The following is a 17598-nucleotide window of genomic DNA, read 5'->3' as shown; positions in this document are numbered from 1 at the left end:
TTGACAAATGAATTACCTGTGAGAATAAGACCCTTTCAGGACACACACCCATTTGTGATGTGTGATTCCAGCCCAGTCTGTCTGTTGGGACGAGATCTTTTGTGCAAGCTAAATTGCACCATATAATGCACTACCAGGGGTGTGGAGTTGCAAACTTATGATGGCGATGACAATTCTAAAATGGCCAATATGAGCTTGTGTGCAGAGCTGTTTGTGGTGCTTACAATAGAAGACCTACCATATGACTTGAGAGATTCAGTTTCTCCGAAGGTGTGGGATTTCACGGGTGAGGAGATAGGATTGACCCGAGGGGTTGAACCTGTTAAGATACAGGTCAAACCAAATGCTGAATTCCCACAAATCCTGCAGTTTAAATTGACTCCAGAAACTGTGGCTGGAATACGACATGTAATCGAGTCCAAGATTGCACAAAGTATTTTGAAGGAGATAAGAGGAAGTCCCTGTAATTCACCTATAATGGGACTACAGAAGCCTAGCGGCAAGTACTGAATGGTGCAGGACTTTTTCAGGGTCAATGAAAACGTGATCCCATGTTGTCCTGTGGTACCGAATCCAGCTGTTATACTATTTCAGATACCATGTGAGGCCGAATAGTTTACAGTCATCGATTGTGTCAGGCTTTTTTCTCCATACCATTGCATGAAGATAGCCAATATATTTTTGCGTTTAGTATGGACGACAGTGTTTTAACATGGTGTAGAATCCCTCAAAGCTATAAAGAAAGTCCCTCTATCTTTAGCCAGTGTTTGGAAAAGAATCTTGAAGCACTCCGGGATGCTCCAGAACTCAGTCCTGGTCCAATACATCGACGACCTGTTGGTCGCGTCAGAGACTGAGGATGCTTGCAGGATCGATACAGTGGCGTTGCTCAATCATTTGGCAGAGAATGGACACAAGGTGTCTCCAAACAAGCTCCCGTATTGTCAAACAGAAGTGCAGTATTTAGGTCATCGAATTGAAAAGGGAAAACGAAAGGTGTCACCAGATCGCATAGAGATGATTCTGCAAATGGGAACTCCGAAAACACAGGAAGAAGTCTGCATCTTTTTGTGAATGGTCGGCTGTTGTCGACAGTGGATCCCAAACTTGTCCTTGCAAGCAAAACCACTTTTGAGGTTGACTCTAAAAGACATCAGCGATGCGGTACAGAAATGAGCCATATTGACTTATATATGGCATATTTATGCCCTTTCTCTGTCATGCAGTGCAGCAGAGCCATTTTATTTAAATATGCCACTAAAAGTAAAAACTCTGGCCATATTTATCAAACATTCACGCATTGCAATGCAGCAAGCCACCTTGATAGACTGCGTCAAAGGGAAAGGGAAAGAATGTGTTGTATTTACAATTGAATGGCACATTTCTGTCTTTTCCTAGCGCTGGTGTACTTTTGGCTGCCTAGCGCCAACACAGGCATCCTTGCACCATGATGCAAGGGTGCCTGCACTGGCACTAGGCAGCCAAAGTGTGTCAGTGCTAGGAAAGGACAGGAATGTGCTATATAATGGTAAATACAGCACGTTCCTGCCCCTTCCCTTTCATGCAGCGCAGGGTAGCAAGGTGGCTTGCTGAGTTGCGCTGCATGAAAGAATGATAAATCTGTATCAGAGTATGCCAGCTTGCTACACATCAGCAGGACGACATCTTTTCAGTCTGAGACTTTAATTCAAGAAATTAATGGATTCTTTATGGGGGTATTCTTATGCTTTTAACAAAACCAGTTGAATGAGCACTTGTAACATCACTGATTTATGAAGAAAAATGAATAGAGGAATGGAGTACTGCTAATCCACAAACCCTAGTTAGGGAGCTGGCATGACATCGGCCAGAAAACTCTACATGATTGACACTGGCCTCAGTACTTGAAATGCTTTGTCTTTGAAAATATTCCTAGAAGCAGTATCCCGGGACAGTATTTAGAGGTAATATTCACTAGGGAAATTTCTTTCTATCTGTACACTGTGGGCCTCATTTACTATATTTTGACGCATGGCAGAGCAGCAAGCCTTCCTGTCAAAATAAAAGAGTAGGCTACATCGTATCTACAAGATATGGCGCACACCTGTCCTTCCCCCTGTGCAGAAGCACAAACAGCAACTGTGCACCAATGCAGGCACCCTTGAGTCTTGTTGCCTGCAAGGGTGCCTGCACTGTCTTTGTGCCAGAAGGGTCACCTTCCTGCACAAAAACAATATTTGATGCCATTTTTCTCTTTCCATGCATGCTGCAGAATAAAAAAACGTGGAGAAATAAAATTAGTTCTTTCTCCTCTTTGCGCCACTCCTACACCTCCCCTGGGGAGGCGTAGGATTTTGACGCATTCCCAGCTTTTCAAAACGTTGTAAATCTGGGAATGTGTCAGGTTCCATTGATGTTGTGTCAAAACACCCACAGCAACACCCATGGTACACCCTTTTCATGCAGAGTAATGTGTAAAGGGGCCCATATTTACATGGGCAGGAAAGTCACTCAGGGTGACTTTACGTGGCCTTGTAAATCTAGGCAAGCCAATTGTGCTGCCGGTACATCAAAAAAGTGACGCTATAGTGTCGCAATGGGCTAGTAAATAAGGCCCTGTAGTTCTGAAATCAGAGTTTGTCAGGCACAAAAGGCTTTCCCGTGCTTTTTATTTTACAATACCACCGTTTTCTTCTTTGCTCTTATTTCTGCTTTGACAATATAAACCTTGGGCCTCATTTATGAGGTTTTGCCATAGGGCTGCACAGCAGGCCTTCTTGCTGCGCTTCCCTACTGCAAAAGAAAAGGTCAGGAATGCACAGTATCTATAAGATAGGGCACATTCCTGTCCTTTTCCCCTGTGCCGGCGCACCCTGGGCTGCTGTGCGCCAATGCAGGCACCTTTGCACCATGATGCAAGGGGGCCTATGTTGAAGAGATGATTAATTTTGTACTGCAAAGGAAACCTTTCTGTACACAAAGAACCACGAGGCTTTTCCTCTTTCTATGTGAGGAAAACTGAGGAGATTTAAAGATATTTCTCCTTGTTGTGCCTCCCTTATGCCTCCCCTGTGGCGGTATATTCTGTTGGCAATGCCTCAGAATTACGATTTCTCGTAAATCTGGGGCCGACTCAAAAGGCCACGATGTTGCTGTGAACGCCCAAGCAATACCCATTGCATGCCCCTTTAACGCAGGACACTGTGTTAAAGGGACTGATATTTTTCAGGCAACATTAAGCCAAAAAAAGGGGGCTTAGTGCTGGCTGATAAATATCACGCAGGCTTCTGCGCCACTGAACGTCACAAAAAGTGACAGTTCCGAAGGCGCAAGTGGCCTCATAAATGTGGCCCAGTGAGTAATATTTCACTGTGTATCAGCATGTGGCTGTTTTTGAAATTGCACAAAATGAACAGAAATGTCCACCTCCAATTTCCAATCAATTTAATTTTCATTTTCTGGATATCTTTAAGTTTATTGCATGATTAATTAAAATCTTTGCTAAAAAAACACAGTTAAAATACATTTTGCCTAAAATGCCAGCTGAGTCTTACTCAGTATACATGATGTTACCCAATGTCTATAAGAGGTGCCAAAAATAAGTAAGTACATTACTGTGCGACTGTCTATAAAATATGTATGTGTGTTCTTATATAGCGCTCAACTTACCCTTGGGCATCTCGGTGCTTGCATTGGGAACCCGTCCTGGCTTTTCCCTGTGAGATAACCCATACTGGGCATCCCCAGGGTGAAAGCCAGGCATCCCGCCACGAAGGGGCCGTAGTGGAGATTAAGCAAGCTATTGCCCAGAGTTGCAGAGTGTGAACCCGTGATTCGAGTAGGCACCGAAGTGAGAATTATCAAGTCCGTGGACACTTAGGCTCAGACCCTGCCGCGTCGGGAATTGAACCCTTGTCCCGGGTCTGACCTCTGCTTCAGGGTATGCCTCCTCTAATCAGTGAGCCACACTTCTCCTAAAAAATATAAGGTTAATGTGTGCTGTGCAGTTTTTCTAACTTTGTTGTGTGCACGTTTTTCCTGGAATTTGGAGAGAAATGTCACCAGTCTGATGTTGAAGGCTGTGTTTGCTGGGTTCAGGGCGTCCATAGTAGCCTGTCTGCAAGTCCGCACCATCAGATTGTTAGAAAACGTGTGCAATAACTGCATGAGAGCTTCTAACAGCACGGGACCCAGGTATGCAAATTGTATGAAGGTTTCTTTCCTATTTTGCAGAGTCTGTAGTTGGGATCTGTTGGTTGGCCAAAAATCCAATGTCGGCAGACCCCAAAACTGTTACTTCATGAATTTCATGTTGGATGTGTCAATTACCACCCAAGCATAACTGCATTAAGCTATTGAGCTTTTATCCTTCAGTCTGCTCAGCTTTTGAGCACTGGTGGTGATTCATTTTTTAAAGAGAGGGTCCGATTATGACTTTTGGCAGTGCAGGGGTGGGGAAGCCCGCCACAGCCGAGACCTGCTCTTCCAAGAGTCACTGTCACCCGCCAGATTTCAAGTAATTATGTGGTCGGGAGGGCGGCGTGGCGGTGCCTCTTTCAAAGACACCAGTAACTGGGGGCATGCACACATAGGGGCACATGTTGTGCCCCCATGCATGCATCCTTAGACTGAGAGCACACAGGGAGCACTCTAGAGCCTTCTTTGTTTCAGCATCACCAGCCTTTTCATGTAGGAAAGGCCTCCATCAAAATTGTAATATGTATAGCAGTGCTGCAGCAGCTCCACTTGCATCTTACAATGGCCCTGACCACTGCTGTTCCCTGGCAGAGGCAGCCATCAAATTGTGGTCTGACCGCCCAACTTGTAATAGTGCGGTCGGACCGCCTGTGCGGCGGTTGCTGGACCGTCACCACGAGTCTGGCAGTCCTCGGACCGCCAGACTCGTAATTAGGCCCTGTGTGTTTCACGTGGAAGTTCCACAGATCTGTAGGGCTTTTTCCAGAAGATGATGGGACAGGTTGCAGGATCTATTAGCTAATTCTTGCAAGTTAAGATAACCCAGAGTGTCTGACTTTCCATTTCTCAGTTTGTGACAGAGTATAAGGAATGCACACTGCCTGGCTATGATTTGATTAAGCAGGCCAAATTCTAGATGGACCTGTGCTGGGAATATTTCTTTTGGCACACCACGGATGGAATTGTATATGTTTTTTTTTTCTGTTCAAAATATTTTATTATTAAGTATTGAAACAGACAAACAATACAGAAAATAATGCCATATCTATAATGAAATATAAGTGAGAAAATAGCAAAGAGGTACCTTACATAAGCTTAATATAATATTGTCATGCATGAACAGATTATCATATAATCAAAACTAAAAGGTCTACTATAGTGAAGATTGCATAGTAAAATAAACATTCAAATCAAGCTATATTACCGTCTACCATATATGAATGTAAATGCCATTTGTAAAGCGCACAGCTACCTCTAACGGAGGTGTCCCGGCGCTGTCCGTATACCGCTTAGGAACCCTTCCTGGTTTTTCCCTGTGGAATGTCCACTCCTGGGCACCCCCAAGGTGAAGCCGAGCATCTCAGCACTGTTGGGGCAACTGTGGAGATTAAGCAAGCTATTGCCCAGAGTTGCAGAGTGGGACCCATGATTAGAATAGGCACCGAGGCGAGAATGATCAGGTCCGAGGAATTAATACTAAACCACAGAAAAGAAACAATTGGTTAAGAGGCAGTATTAAAAGATAATATAGAAAAATTTCGACATCTAAGAAATATCCATTCCCATCATGCATGAATAGATAAGCAACTGGCATCTTTCCAGTTTGACGTAATGGATTTAACCCCTTCCCTGCACTGCGAATTCGGCCGCGGTGCGGGGTGGCTAGGGGATGGGCGTGGCGGCTTCGGCGCTCATGACTACTCCACGCCGTCATGCCTCATGAGCGGCGTGTGTTCATGACGGCATGGTGCCGTCACAACCCCGCCCACTCATTAATTATCCCGCAGAGGCAGGGAATTAGTGCCACATGGTAGGAGCGGCAGCGGCATGACAGCTCCACGCCGTCATGAGCACACGCCTACCTTGACTCATGACGGCGTGGAGCCGTCAGGAGAACCGAAGGGGTTAATAGCTGTCGATAAGATGAAATCAAAACGTTTGCAGCCCTTAGGAAGGAGTGAGTAAGGAAAGTCACACAATTTACCTACAACAATCTTATATGGTAATGATAACTGTAAATAAAAGATTATTTGAATTGTAATCCAAACATCTGTCCAGAAACAAGAAATAATAGGACATTAATACAGAAGGTGTGTGAGAGAACCTAGTTGAGCTTTACACTGCCAACAGTTAGGTCTATCAATCAACTTTGCCTTAATCAATTTCAAGGTGAGCCGGAAACAGTTACGTAAAAGAAACAGGTTTGTTTGTATGAGAAATGCTGGAAGGAAAACCAGCCAAATTACACATCCAATGATATCCATTGTTCTGCAGAGAACTCAGCCTCTATTACTGAATAGGTTTGCTACAGTAGTAAAGGGGGCAAAATGTAAAACTAAGCTCTTGAGATACTTTTGAAGCTATATGACCTGAGGGTTGTAACGTTTTTATATATAGCCCCATAGGATAGTTAACTGATGGTATTGAATTAACATTGCGATTTCGAATGGAATTACAAATCATATTTATAGATATGATCTGGGGAGGTGAATTTTGGATGTTAAATCAGCAAAAGGTAAGAAAATATCGCCTTGACAAATAATAATAATAATAATCCACATTTGTAAAGCGCACAATCACCCGTATGTTTCTCTAGGCGCTGGGGGCCGTCGGGAAGATTAAGCAAGCTATTGCCCAGAGTCACATGGTGCTGGGCTAATCTGCTGCCGGTGATCGAACCGTGATCCCCAGATTCAAGAGTCAGTTGCCCTAGCCGCGGCGCCACACCTCTTCCGACAAACATCAATTATGTAAAAAATACCATCCTCTATCCTTGATGCCCAAAAAGAGATATGGTTTTTAAGTTTTAAATAAGGATCATACCAGAGGGAGACCTTTGTAGATAATGTAATATTAGTAATGACTTTATCATTGAGAGACAATAGAGCAATCTTAGTAGCATTAAGAATAGAAGATACTTTATTAATTTTTGAGTTAACCATGGTTAGAAAAGCGGGAAAGGAAAGGGTGATAATAGTCTATATTTGACTACAAGCAATCGAGGAACACTTGTAGGAACCATGGATTAGAACCACAGAGAGCTTTATGCATTAAGAAAAGACATATGATATTTTTTTTAAATCAGGTAAACCAATACCCCCCATTTATTTGAGGAGTTTGTAACTTTTTAAAACTAATATGTGCAGGTTTATTGTTCCAAATAAAAGAATTTATTAATTTATACATTTTAGTATAGAAGTTGTCTGGGAACATCACAGGGAGCGTAGATTATGTATATAATAGGATGTATGACATTACAACGCATGCTTTTACCACGCATGCTTTTACATCGCAACTTTTACAACGCATGCCTTTACAATGCATAGTGTTGAGGGGTGCTGGATAGTGAATAGTTTAATTTACTATTCCAACTCCAGTCTCCGTGGATAGTAGCGAAGGTGTTGGATAGTAAATTAAATCTATTCCCTATCCTAGAGCGCCCCCCTGCTCAATGCGTTGTAACGGTTTGCGTTGTAAAAGTTGCGATGTAAAAGCACTGCGTGGTAAAAGTAATATGGTGGGAGTAATAACCATTTGAGTGCTTCAATATGGCCCAACCAATTCAAATGTAAAGCAGACCATTTATCAAGTTTGGCCTTTTTTTTACTGAGTTGAGTAGAACATGTATCGTCAATTGTGGTTTTAAAAGATACGGAAAAGAGAATACCCAGGTATTTAAGTGATTTGGAATTCAATGAAACATTTGGGTTTGTTACCATACTAGGTATGCATGAACTATTTATTGGAAAACATTCCATTTATTAGCATTTAGGGACCGGTTCCGATGCAGTAAGAAAAATCTCCAACCATCGATCGGAGCCATTCCGAACACATCGGAATTGCCGGTTTGGATTCCTTTCCGACCAACCCATTTTGATGGGGTCCATCAGAAGGGAATCCGAACCAGATTTCGGAATGGTGTCCGACAAGCTTGGAGAGCCCAGCTGCCATTTGGAAATCCTCCATCAATCCTTCAGGCGGATCTTTCCGGCCAAGGGAATCCGATGGAAGATTCCCACAGCCTCTCTGTGCTGGAGTTTCCGACACAGAAATGCTGTGGGACTTCTACTTTGGGGGCCCCAAGGAGGCCCCCATTGGTGCAAATCCATCAAATGGTGGCCTTAGGGTCACCTATGGTGCCCCCCTGTTGATCCCTGCACCCTGTGGCAGACACCTTATGGTGCCTGCCACAGGGTTCACGGATGAATTGCACCTTTGCTCTTTGCAATGAGAGCATGCATTCCATTCGGGATGCATGCTCCCATTGTAAATGTAAATGTAAATGTATAGGCATTTATATAGCGCACTACTTACCCGGAGGGTCCCAAGGCGCTTCGACCGCTGCGAAACCCTTCCTGGCTTCCCTGAGAGATGGTCCCTTAATGGGTATCTCCAGGGTGAGACCAGGCATCCCCGGCGGTCTGGTGGGGCCGTTAGTGAAGATGAGGCAAGCTAATGCCCAGAGTTGCCAAGTGTGATCGCTGATCAGAGTGGGCACCGAGGCGAGAGAATTATTGAGTCCACTGACCCTGGTCCTGAAACCTGTAAAGAATAGGATTGCGACCGAGCAGGGATCGGTCACATCCTACTTGCTGGGCTGGAACCGACAACAGGAATTCGTTCGGTTCAACATTCCAACCGATGTTGGACGGACTCTGGTCCATCCTACATCGGAGATGGCCCCTTAGTGCATAACCAGGCACATAAGAGTAGTTATTGATAAGTTGCAAAATATTAGGAATAGAAGTATCAGGACTATACACAAATAGCAAAATATCATCAACATATGCTACAAAGTTTATGACAGCATTTTTAAAAACAATACCAATATATTCTTGATTGAGACAAACCAATGATAATAATGTCACAATAGCCAATAAAAATAAAAGAGGAGATAATGGACATCCTTGCCTAGTTCCTTTATAAAGATTGAAAGAAGAGGAAATGTGCCTTCGATTTGAATAAAGGCTTTTAGGTGATGGTACAAAGTTTTATGTCATATTAATAAAGTTAGTACCAAAATAATTAATTCGGACCAAACTTATTTTATGAGAGGGAGGCTTTCAGCACACAATACAAAGCTTTTAAGTCATGTTCTCTTATTTGCTGATAAATTTGAATAACTACCTGGTTTACTAGCAGGATGCTGAAAAAGCTTTTGACAAAGTAAATTGGATCTGTATATTTTAACCACTTAGACATTGAGAATCTTATCAACCACCTGCATAATTTCAATTCCATAAATTATTGCTGGTATTAACTTCGCCTTCATGACTTGAAGAATCGGGTCCAAGCTGGGGCTCCATAAATGCTTCAAGGCAACAGCAAATGCATAATATGAGGCATGCCCTTTTTCTCTGATCAATTCCTTTTGCCGTGCAGTCTCCTCTTGAATCAATCCACACACCTAGATACTTATATTCTGGCACTTTATTGATGCATTTTGCGTCTCAGCTGCCAGGTCCCATTTTTATTAATTCTTTTTCCAAAAATAATCATTTGTTTGCCAGATTATTCAACCTTGTTAGAACAAGTATATTCACTCAGGGGCTTATTCATGAGAGTCTTGCTACACTTTTGTGATCAGGTTAAGTTGTATATGCATGATGCAGAACTCTCAATTAGATTTATGAAGCCAAGCAAAGCCACCCTGCGTGACTTTGAATGGCCTCGTAAATCATGAGTAAGGCGACACAGCGCAAATCACGGCGTCACCTCACGGTTCATCTGGGAGGGGCTCCATGGGCGCTGCAGTTGGTATTCCCATGCAACACCCAAGGAATTTCACACTGCCCCAGATTTACAAAGTAATGTAAACCTGGGAAAGCACTAAATCCATGTGCCTCCCGAGGCGAGATGTAACGAGGAGAAATATGTTGATTTCTCTTAATTTTTTCATCTTTCTATGTGTGCCGCATTATACAGCACACGTAGAGAGGAAAACACCTCAATGGATTTCTAAACAGGAAGCTGCCCCTTTCTGCACAAAAACAATCCTGCATGCAATGGTGCAAGGGTGACTACATTGGGGTTGGGCTGCTGAAACGGCTCCAGCACAGGGAGAAAGGACAAGAATACACTGTACTGTCTAAATACAGTGCATTCTTGCTCTTTCACTTTGGCGTAGGGCAGTGCAGCAAGGTGCCTTGTTGCTCTGCCCTACGCTAAAATCTCATAATGAGGCCCTTAGTTTGACCACTCTTGTTTTACTTCACATCACCAGGTCATCAGCATACAGCAGAGTGGACAGTGAACAACTATCCAACTTTGGGGATGAGTATTTACAGAGTCTAGTGCCTGTGTGAGATCCAATATGAACAGAATAAATAACAGGGGAGCCATGATGCACCCTTTTGTAGAGTTACTTTTTCTAGAAAGAAACCTGCCATCACCCAGTTTTATACTTGGCCAGATATCGTAATTCAAGAGTTCCTTGGCCCTGAGCAGCTTTGTGAGGATTGCCCACAATTGTAATTTCTCCACACAGAAATCATTGGGACCAGGTAAAATGCTGCCTTCACTTAAAGCCGGCAAAACACATATATAATAATGTCTGTGAATAGACAGCCTGGGCCATAAGAATGGAGATTGCCATCAGGTTTGAAGTGCGCCCTTGTTTTTGTTGAAACCCTTTCTGAAGTAGTGTGGCTCACTGGTTAGAGGCGGCAGACCCGAGAGCAGAGGACGGCCCGGGACCAGGGTTCGATTCCCGGCGCGGCAGGTTTCTGGACCAGGGTCAGCGGACTTGATAATTCTCTCGCCTCGGTGCCCACTCTGATCAGCGATCACACTCGGCAACTCTGGGCATTAGCTTGCCTCATCTTCACTAACGGCCCCACCAGACCACCGGGGATGCCTGGTCTCACCCTGGAGATACCCATTAAGGGACCATCTCTCAGGGAAGCCAGGAAGGGTTTCGCAGCGGTCGAAGCACCTTGGGACCCTACGGGTAAGTAGTGCGCTATATAAATGCCTATACATTTACATTTACATTTACATTTCTGATTCTGGATTATTAATCCTTTTTCGTCACTCCACTCTTTAATGTCCTCCAGCAAAAATAAGGCAACATATTTTGCTTCGAAATCCAAGAGGGGTATCAGGCGATAATTGCTTGGCTAGGTCCTCTTCCTTCCCCTAAAAATGGGGTGAATTATTGAACCCCTCCAGGAATCTGGAATTTCTTCTTTACGAAATGCATCACCAAAATTCAGTGCTCATTTGACTGGTAATAACGCATGGGATTTTTTAAAGACAATTTGTGGTATTACATTTCAGTCCTGGTTCTCAGTCAGTGAGGGATTTTGCAATGATCTTTTTGTATATTTCTGTTGATAAGCTCTATGGTTCACATTGAGCAGTCTTCTTGCTCATCTTTGTTGCATGTGTCTGTGATTGACAGCAGCATATAACTGTTGAGTGAGTCGGGGGGCGTGGCTAGCTGGCCAACATGGCGGACGGAGTTTGATAGTGCTCCGGTGCCGCTGGGGGAGGAACGATCCTGTCGCCCACGCTGAGGGGCCAAATCCGACCGAACACGGCTGTATACTGTAGCTCCTGCACCCCGCCTGCCTCGCTGAAAATCCTGGAGCTCTGGCGGCCGGTGCCCCGGAGTTACGCCGTGGCCGGGGGCGAGGCCTGGTGTCACGCTGCGGACCGGGGACTCGAGTAGCAGCGGTGCCCGGAGGACGAGGGCTGAAAGGTGGCGGCGCGCCGGGGGCCCCGTGACCGGAAGTGCACCCCTGGATCAGGAACCCCGACCCCGCGACAGCCGAGAGGGGCAGGCGACACCCTACGACCCCGGGTGCCGGGGGAAAGGACGGAGACTGCAGACGGCCTTGAGCGGTGGACTGAGGCGCCGGAGCGCGGATGCTGTGACCCGTGTGCTCCTGCCGCTGGTGGCGACCACTGACGGGAGGGCCCCGCCGACTGAGTTACCCCCTGCCCGCGAGGGCCGAAGGTGAGAGGTCCGAGGAAGTGCGGAGGAGCCTGGTGTGGCGATGCTGCCCCACATCCAGCTGAGGGCGGACTAAATTCGGCAGGGACCCCTGGACTGAGGACCGGGTCCGGCCGAGACGCCCTGATAGCCCGGCTGCAGCGAGGTGGTGCTGGGGGTGTCTGGGCCTCCCCCCGGGGCGAGCTAGAGACCGGGACGCCTGGAGTGGAGCTGATCCTACCCCTGGAGCGCCATAACTGTTCCATTGCCGGCTGGGCCCTAGTCACGAGGCACCGGACCGGTGTGGCTGATTCGGACGGGGTGGCACCCACTAGATCCTGCTGCTGTTCTTGGGCCCTTGATGTAAGCCGACATGGAAGAAAGAAATAGCGCCTCAGGGTGAACGGCGCTACGGTGGGCCCCGACACCCCTATAAGCTAAGCCCCCCCCCCCCCCCTTAGCAGGGCCACGGCGGCCTTCGACGCTACCCCAGGTAGTGGATGCTGGGTGTGACCTGCGAGGGGGCAACAGACGAACCTCGGACGGCTGGTGATCGCCTGCGGACGCGACCCTACCGCCGGCTGGACACCGGGCGCTTAACATGGGGCGCAAAGGCATGAAGAACACGGAGGGCAAGGAGGGGCCAGGCGTGGGCCCTACTCCAGATGCGAACCCCAGGGGCTCTGCGCCGCTGACGCTGGCTTCCACCCTTTCAGGGAATCAGCAAAGTGATAAGCTGGACCTTATACTCAAAGAGATCAGAGACTCCAGAGCTGTGATGGAGACGCAGATGGGTACCCTCACCACTAATCTCTCCTTGCTTAAGGCGGACCATGAGAAATTAGCGGACAAAGTTGAGGATCAAGGTCTATCGTTGGCTGAAATTGCCCCGGCGGTGGCGGAGCACACGGACTCCATCCAGCTGATTCAGCGTCAAGTCAAAACCCTGATGGAACGCGTGGAGGATGCGGAAGGGCGTAATCGACGCAATAACATCCGCGTTATTGGCCTGCCGGAACGAAGCGAGGGATCCCGTCCGGCGGAGTTCATGGAACAATGGTTCCGGGATAACGTCGCCCCTGAAGGTCTTTCACCGTTCTTTTGTGTCGAGAGAGCCCATAGGATCCCAACAGGACAACCTAAACCGGGCCAACCGCCAAGACCGCTCATTGTCCGGATCCTGAATTACCGGGACAGAGACATGCTGCTGAACCAGGCCAGAATAAAATCGGTCATACCGTGGGAGAATAAAAGAATATCATTATACCCAGACTACACCACTCAAGTGCAAAAACAACGGTCATCATACTATGAGGTGAAACAGAAACTCCAAAAGGCGAAGTTACGTTATGCCTTACTGTTCCCTGCGCGCCTGAAGGTGATCCATGACAAGAAAACTCACTTTTTCGAAAGCCCCACAGATGTGGAAGAGTGGATGGAGGTGATGGACATTGAGGAACGGCTGGACCCGACACAGGATTCTACGGATGCTGGGTCCAAAGACGGCCAGAATCAGGAGGTCAACGGGGACGGCGTCCGACGCACTCACCCAAGACAGCGTAAACCGACTGCCCATCAGCAAAAGCAGGGACAGATGGATGCAGTGGCAGCCGTGGGCACCTTCAGGGAGGACCGGGAGGCAATACATACGGACACCGAGGATAGCACAGTCCACTCGGACTCGGACAATAGTATGGTCCTGTTTCCGACGGTGACACCTAGAACCGCGGACGAACTTATGGACAATGCCCAAGAGTAATACCTCCTGTGGACTAGACCTGAAGCTTGAGTACACCACAATATCCTTTTATGTGTAAACTGGGGGGGGCGGTGGGGGGAGGGGGAGAGAGGGGAAATGTGTTTGCTCTGACAATATGTGTGGCCCTTCTCTGATGGCGGACACTACGTGCCCTACCCTTGGGTGGGGAGGGAGCCTCGGATGTGAGGACTGCGAGATATGACTCCTGTATCTCCTGTGATCCTACGGCGCTTGGCAGCTGTTCACTGGCTGTACCAGTATGGGGCCACCCCTGTATTTCCCCCCCCCTGCCCCCTTCCTCTTTCCCCCCCCCCTTCCACGAGATGTGGCTACACATGTCGAATAATTCCGATGGAACTCTCCCAGCGGCGCCGTTGAGCCGGCGGCTTGATCGGGCATGGCACTAAGGACACGGCCAGAGCTTGGCCGACCCCCCACTAGCGTATGCAACGTTATCTGTTTTATTATGTTACACAGTTTATTGTTCGGCACAGCGGAGTTCAGAGGCTGCGCCTCCACAGTTGGGGTTTGGGATAGGGTGGGTACTGTCTCCTGGTTGACACGGGCGAGTCACTCACTAGGACATATGGGAACACTCATTGCGACACCTACACAGGGTTATGGCTGACGTACAGGGTAGGTATAGGCTGGTCACCTGGAATGTGAGAGGGCTGGGGGCAGTGCAGAAGAGACACAGGGTGCATGCTTTCCTGCTGCGACAAAAGGCACATATAGTGTTCCTACAGGAGTCACACTTGACACACTCCGAAGCACTCCTGTTGCGGAAGAAATGGAGAGGCACTGTATTCTCTACCACGTACTCTGCATTCTCCAGAGGGGCCACGATATGGGTACGTCATGGTACTCCTTTTGTGGAACTGGAGAGACGGACTGACGACCAAGGACGCTACGTACTAGTGAGAGGTACCCTAGACGGGGAAGTGGTAGTGCTGGGCAGCATCTACGCCCCGAATTTCGACCAAGATAAGTTCTTAGCTAAGGTGGGCCGGGCTCTGGCGGACTGGGCGGACGTCCCCTGGATCTTGGGAGGTGACTGGAACATGATCTTAGATGTGACCCTTGATAGGTCACACCCCCCCCTTCAGGCGGCGGGAACACATAAACTATCTGAATTGTTTGGGACATGGCTTCGGGGCTGGGGATTGGTTGACACCTGGCGCACATTGCACCCGACACATAAAGAATATTCATGCTACTCCCCTGTACACAACCTGCACACCAGACTGGACAGATTTGTATGCTCCAGCTCTCTCGCGGCCAGATGCGACGCAGCAGATTATCTAGCTAAAACGTTCTCGGACCACCGGCCGTTGGCGCTCGACTTACACTGGGGTAGAATACCCTCGCCTGTCCCTACCTGGAGGCTTAACCCTGCGTGGCTTGCGGATGGCCCGTTTCACTCACATATAGCTGAGGCCTTAACTGGCTACTTCGATACAAACTGGGACTCTGCGTCCTCGAACTTAGTGGTGTGGGACGCAATGAAATCCGTAATTCGGGGGGCTGCTATAGGCCGCCTGGTGGGAGCCAGACAGGAGATCCATAGTAAACTGTGCGAGGTAGAGACGCGGTTAAGTGACCTGGAAATTGCGGTGGGGCAGGACCCTGACTGCCGACCGGATCTACAGCAGTGTAATATCGAACATGCTGAACTACTAGAGACCCTGAGGGTGATGGACTACGGAGCCTATTTGAAACGGCAACAGTCAGAGGCAGATAGGTCCGGTGCTCTGCTCGCCCGGCTGGTCCGGGATGCCCCTGAGAGCCCTACAATAACGTCTATCCGGAACGCGGCAGGTGATTTGATACACACTCAAATGGGTATTAATACTGTGTTTAAGACACACCTGGAGACCCTCTATGCTCCCCCCTCTGTAGAGGACAGGGACGAAATGACGGAATTCCTGGATGACTTGACGCTCCCAGTGCTGACCCCGGGAGTCCAGGCGGCTCTAGCCGGGCCTATAACACAGCAGGAAATAAAGGTAGCGATCCACTCACTTAACCGGGGCAAAACCCCGGGTATGGATGGCCTACCAGGGGAGTTTTACCAATCATATACTGATGTGCTGGCCCCTGTCCTGGAGAAAATATACCTCACTGCGTACGAGGCTGGCCATCTCCCGGCTACCACCATGCAGGCCTTGGTGATTTCGATCCCGAAACCCGGTAGGGACCCCCAGGATGTAGGTAACTACAGGCCCCTTTCTATGCTCTCCACGGAGTATAAGATTCTCAGTAAAGCTATTGCCTTGAGGATCCAACATCACCTCCCTGGCCTGATCCATACTGACCAATGTGGCTTCCTCCCAGAGTGGAGTACCTCCCAAAACTCGAGGCGACTCCACGCCCTCATGACAACTACACCCCACAATCTGCCACACGGGGGCTGTATAGCCCTAGACCTCCGTCAGGCGTTTGACTCTTTGACGTGGAATTTCATGTTCGAAGTCTTGCATCGCTTTGGTTTCCCGGAAGCCCTGATCAAATGGATCCGTTTATTATACACGGGTCCGACGGCCAGGGCGCGCACAGGAAGACACACTTCGGACAGTTATGGAGTCCACAGGGGCACCCGACAGGGCTGCCCATTGTCGCCACTACTGTTTGTGTTGACGCTGGAGCCCCTGGCTATTGCGCTTCGCAATAGAGCTGCGGAGGACGGCATACCGGTGGGGGGCACCGACCACATGATTTCAATATATGCCGACGACATCCTGGTGTTCCTCCGAAACCTGCGAGGAGACCACTCGTCTCTGGCGGATATCTTCAGGCGATTTGAGGACATATCTGGGCTGGCTATAAATCCAGGGAAGTCCCTGGGCTTCTTCTTTCGAGATGACCAACAACCTCCCCTCATACAGTTCGGGACCTACGACATACAAGTGGCACCGACCACGTTCAAGTATCTCGGAATACAGGTCTACCGGGACCCGGAGGCCCAGATTGACGGTAATATCCGTAAGGCCATTACTGGCATACGAGGTAGCGTGGGCTTCTGGACGTCCTTGCCCCTATCGGTAATGGGACGAGTGGCGGTCTCGAAGATGGTCCTACTTCCCCGCATTCTGTATTATTTTGTGAACCTACCGGTTCTGCTGCCGCGTCAGATATTTACCACACTGAATACATTATTGGTCACCCTCATATGGGGTTCGGGGAGGAGGCGGATCAGCCTTAAAAAACTGCAACTGAATACTAGGCGGGGCGGCCTGGGAGTGCCGGACCTGCGCAGTTACTACTATGCCAGCCAACTCCAATGGCTGACCCGATGGGTGGGAGGCAGGGACTTGCATGAGATCGCTTACACGGAGGACAAACTGGCGCGGGGAGACCTGCACTCCCTCCTCTTGCCCAATGCTAGGATTCCTGGGGACTGCCACCCCCTCCTGCACGTGGCCTTGACCTGCTGGAAGAAAGCACTGTCGTACTCGAATGGGACCCCCCCATATGCAGACAATATACCACTACTGGGACTCCCGACACCGCAGGGGACCTTAACACGGCGTAGATTACGACCCTGGGCGGAGACTGGAGTGGACAGGGTGGGAGACCTGTTCGGCGATGACACCTTGCTGGACCATGACTCATTTGTGCAGGCCACGGGAGCACCTTCACGCTTCTACCTACTACACGCCTCGGTGACGCACTATGTCAGACGGGCTTGGGCCCCGCAAAGGACGAAACCAGAACAGCATGAATTAGT

The sequence above is a fragment of the Lissotriton vulgaris genome, chromosome 4_1 (genome assembly GCF_964263255.1).
Source record: "Lissotriton vulgaris chromosome 4_1, aLisVul1.2, whole genome shotgun sequence".
In the NCBI taxonomy this organism is placed as follows: domain Eukaryota; kingdom Metazoa; phylum Chordata; class Amphibia; order Caudata; family Salamandridae; genus Lissotriton; species Lissotriton vulgaris.
The sequence above is the reverse complement of the archived record's forward strand: the minus strand, read 5'-3'. Positions refer to the sequence as shown.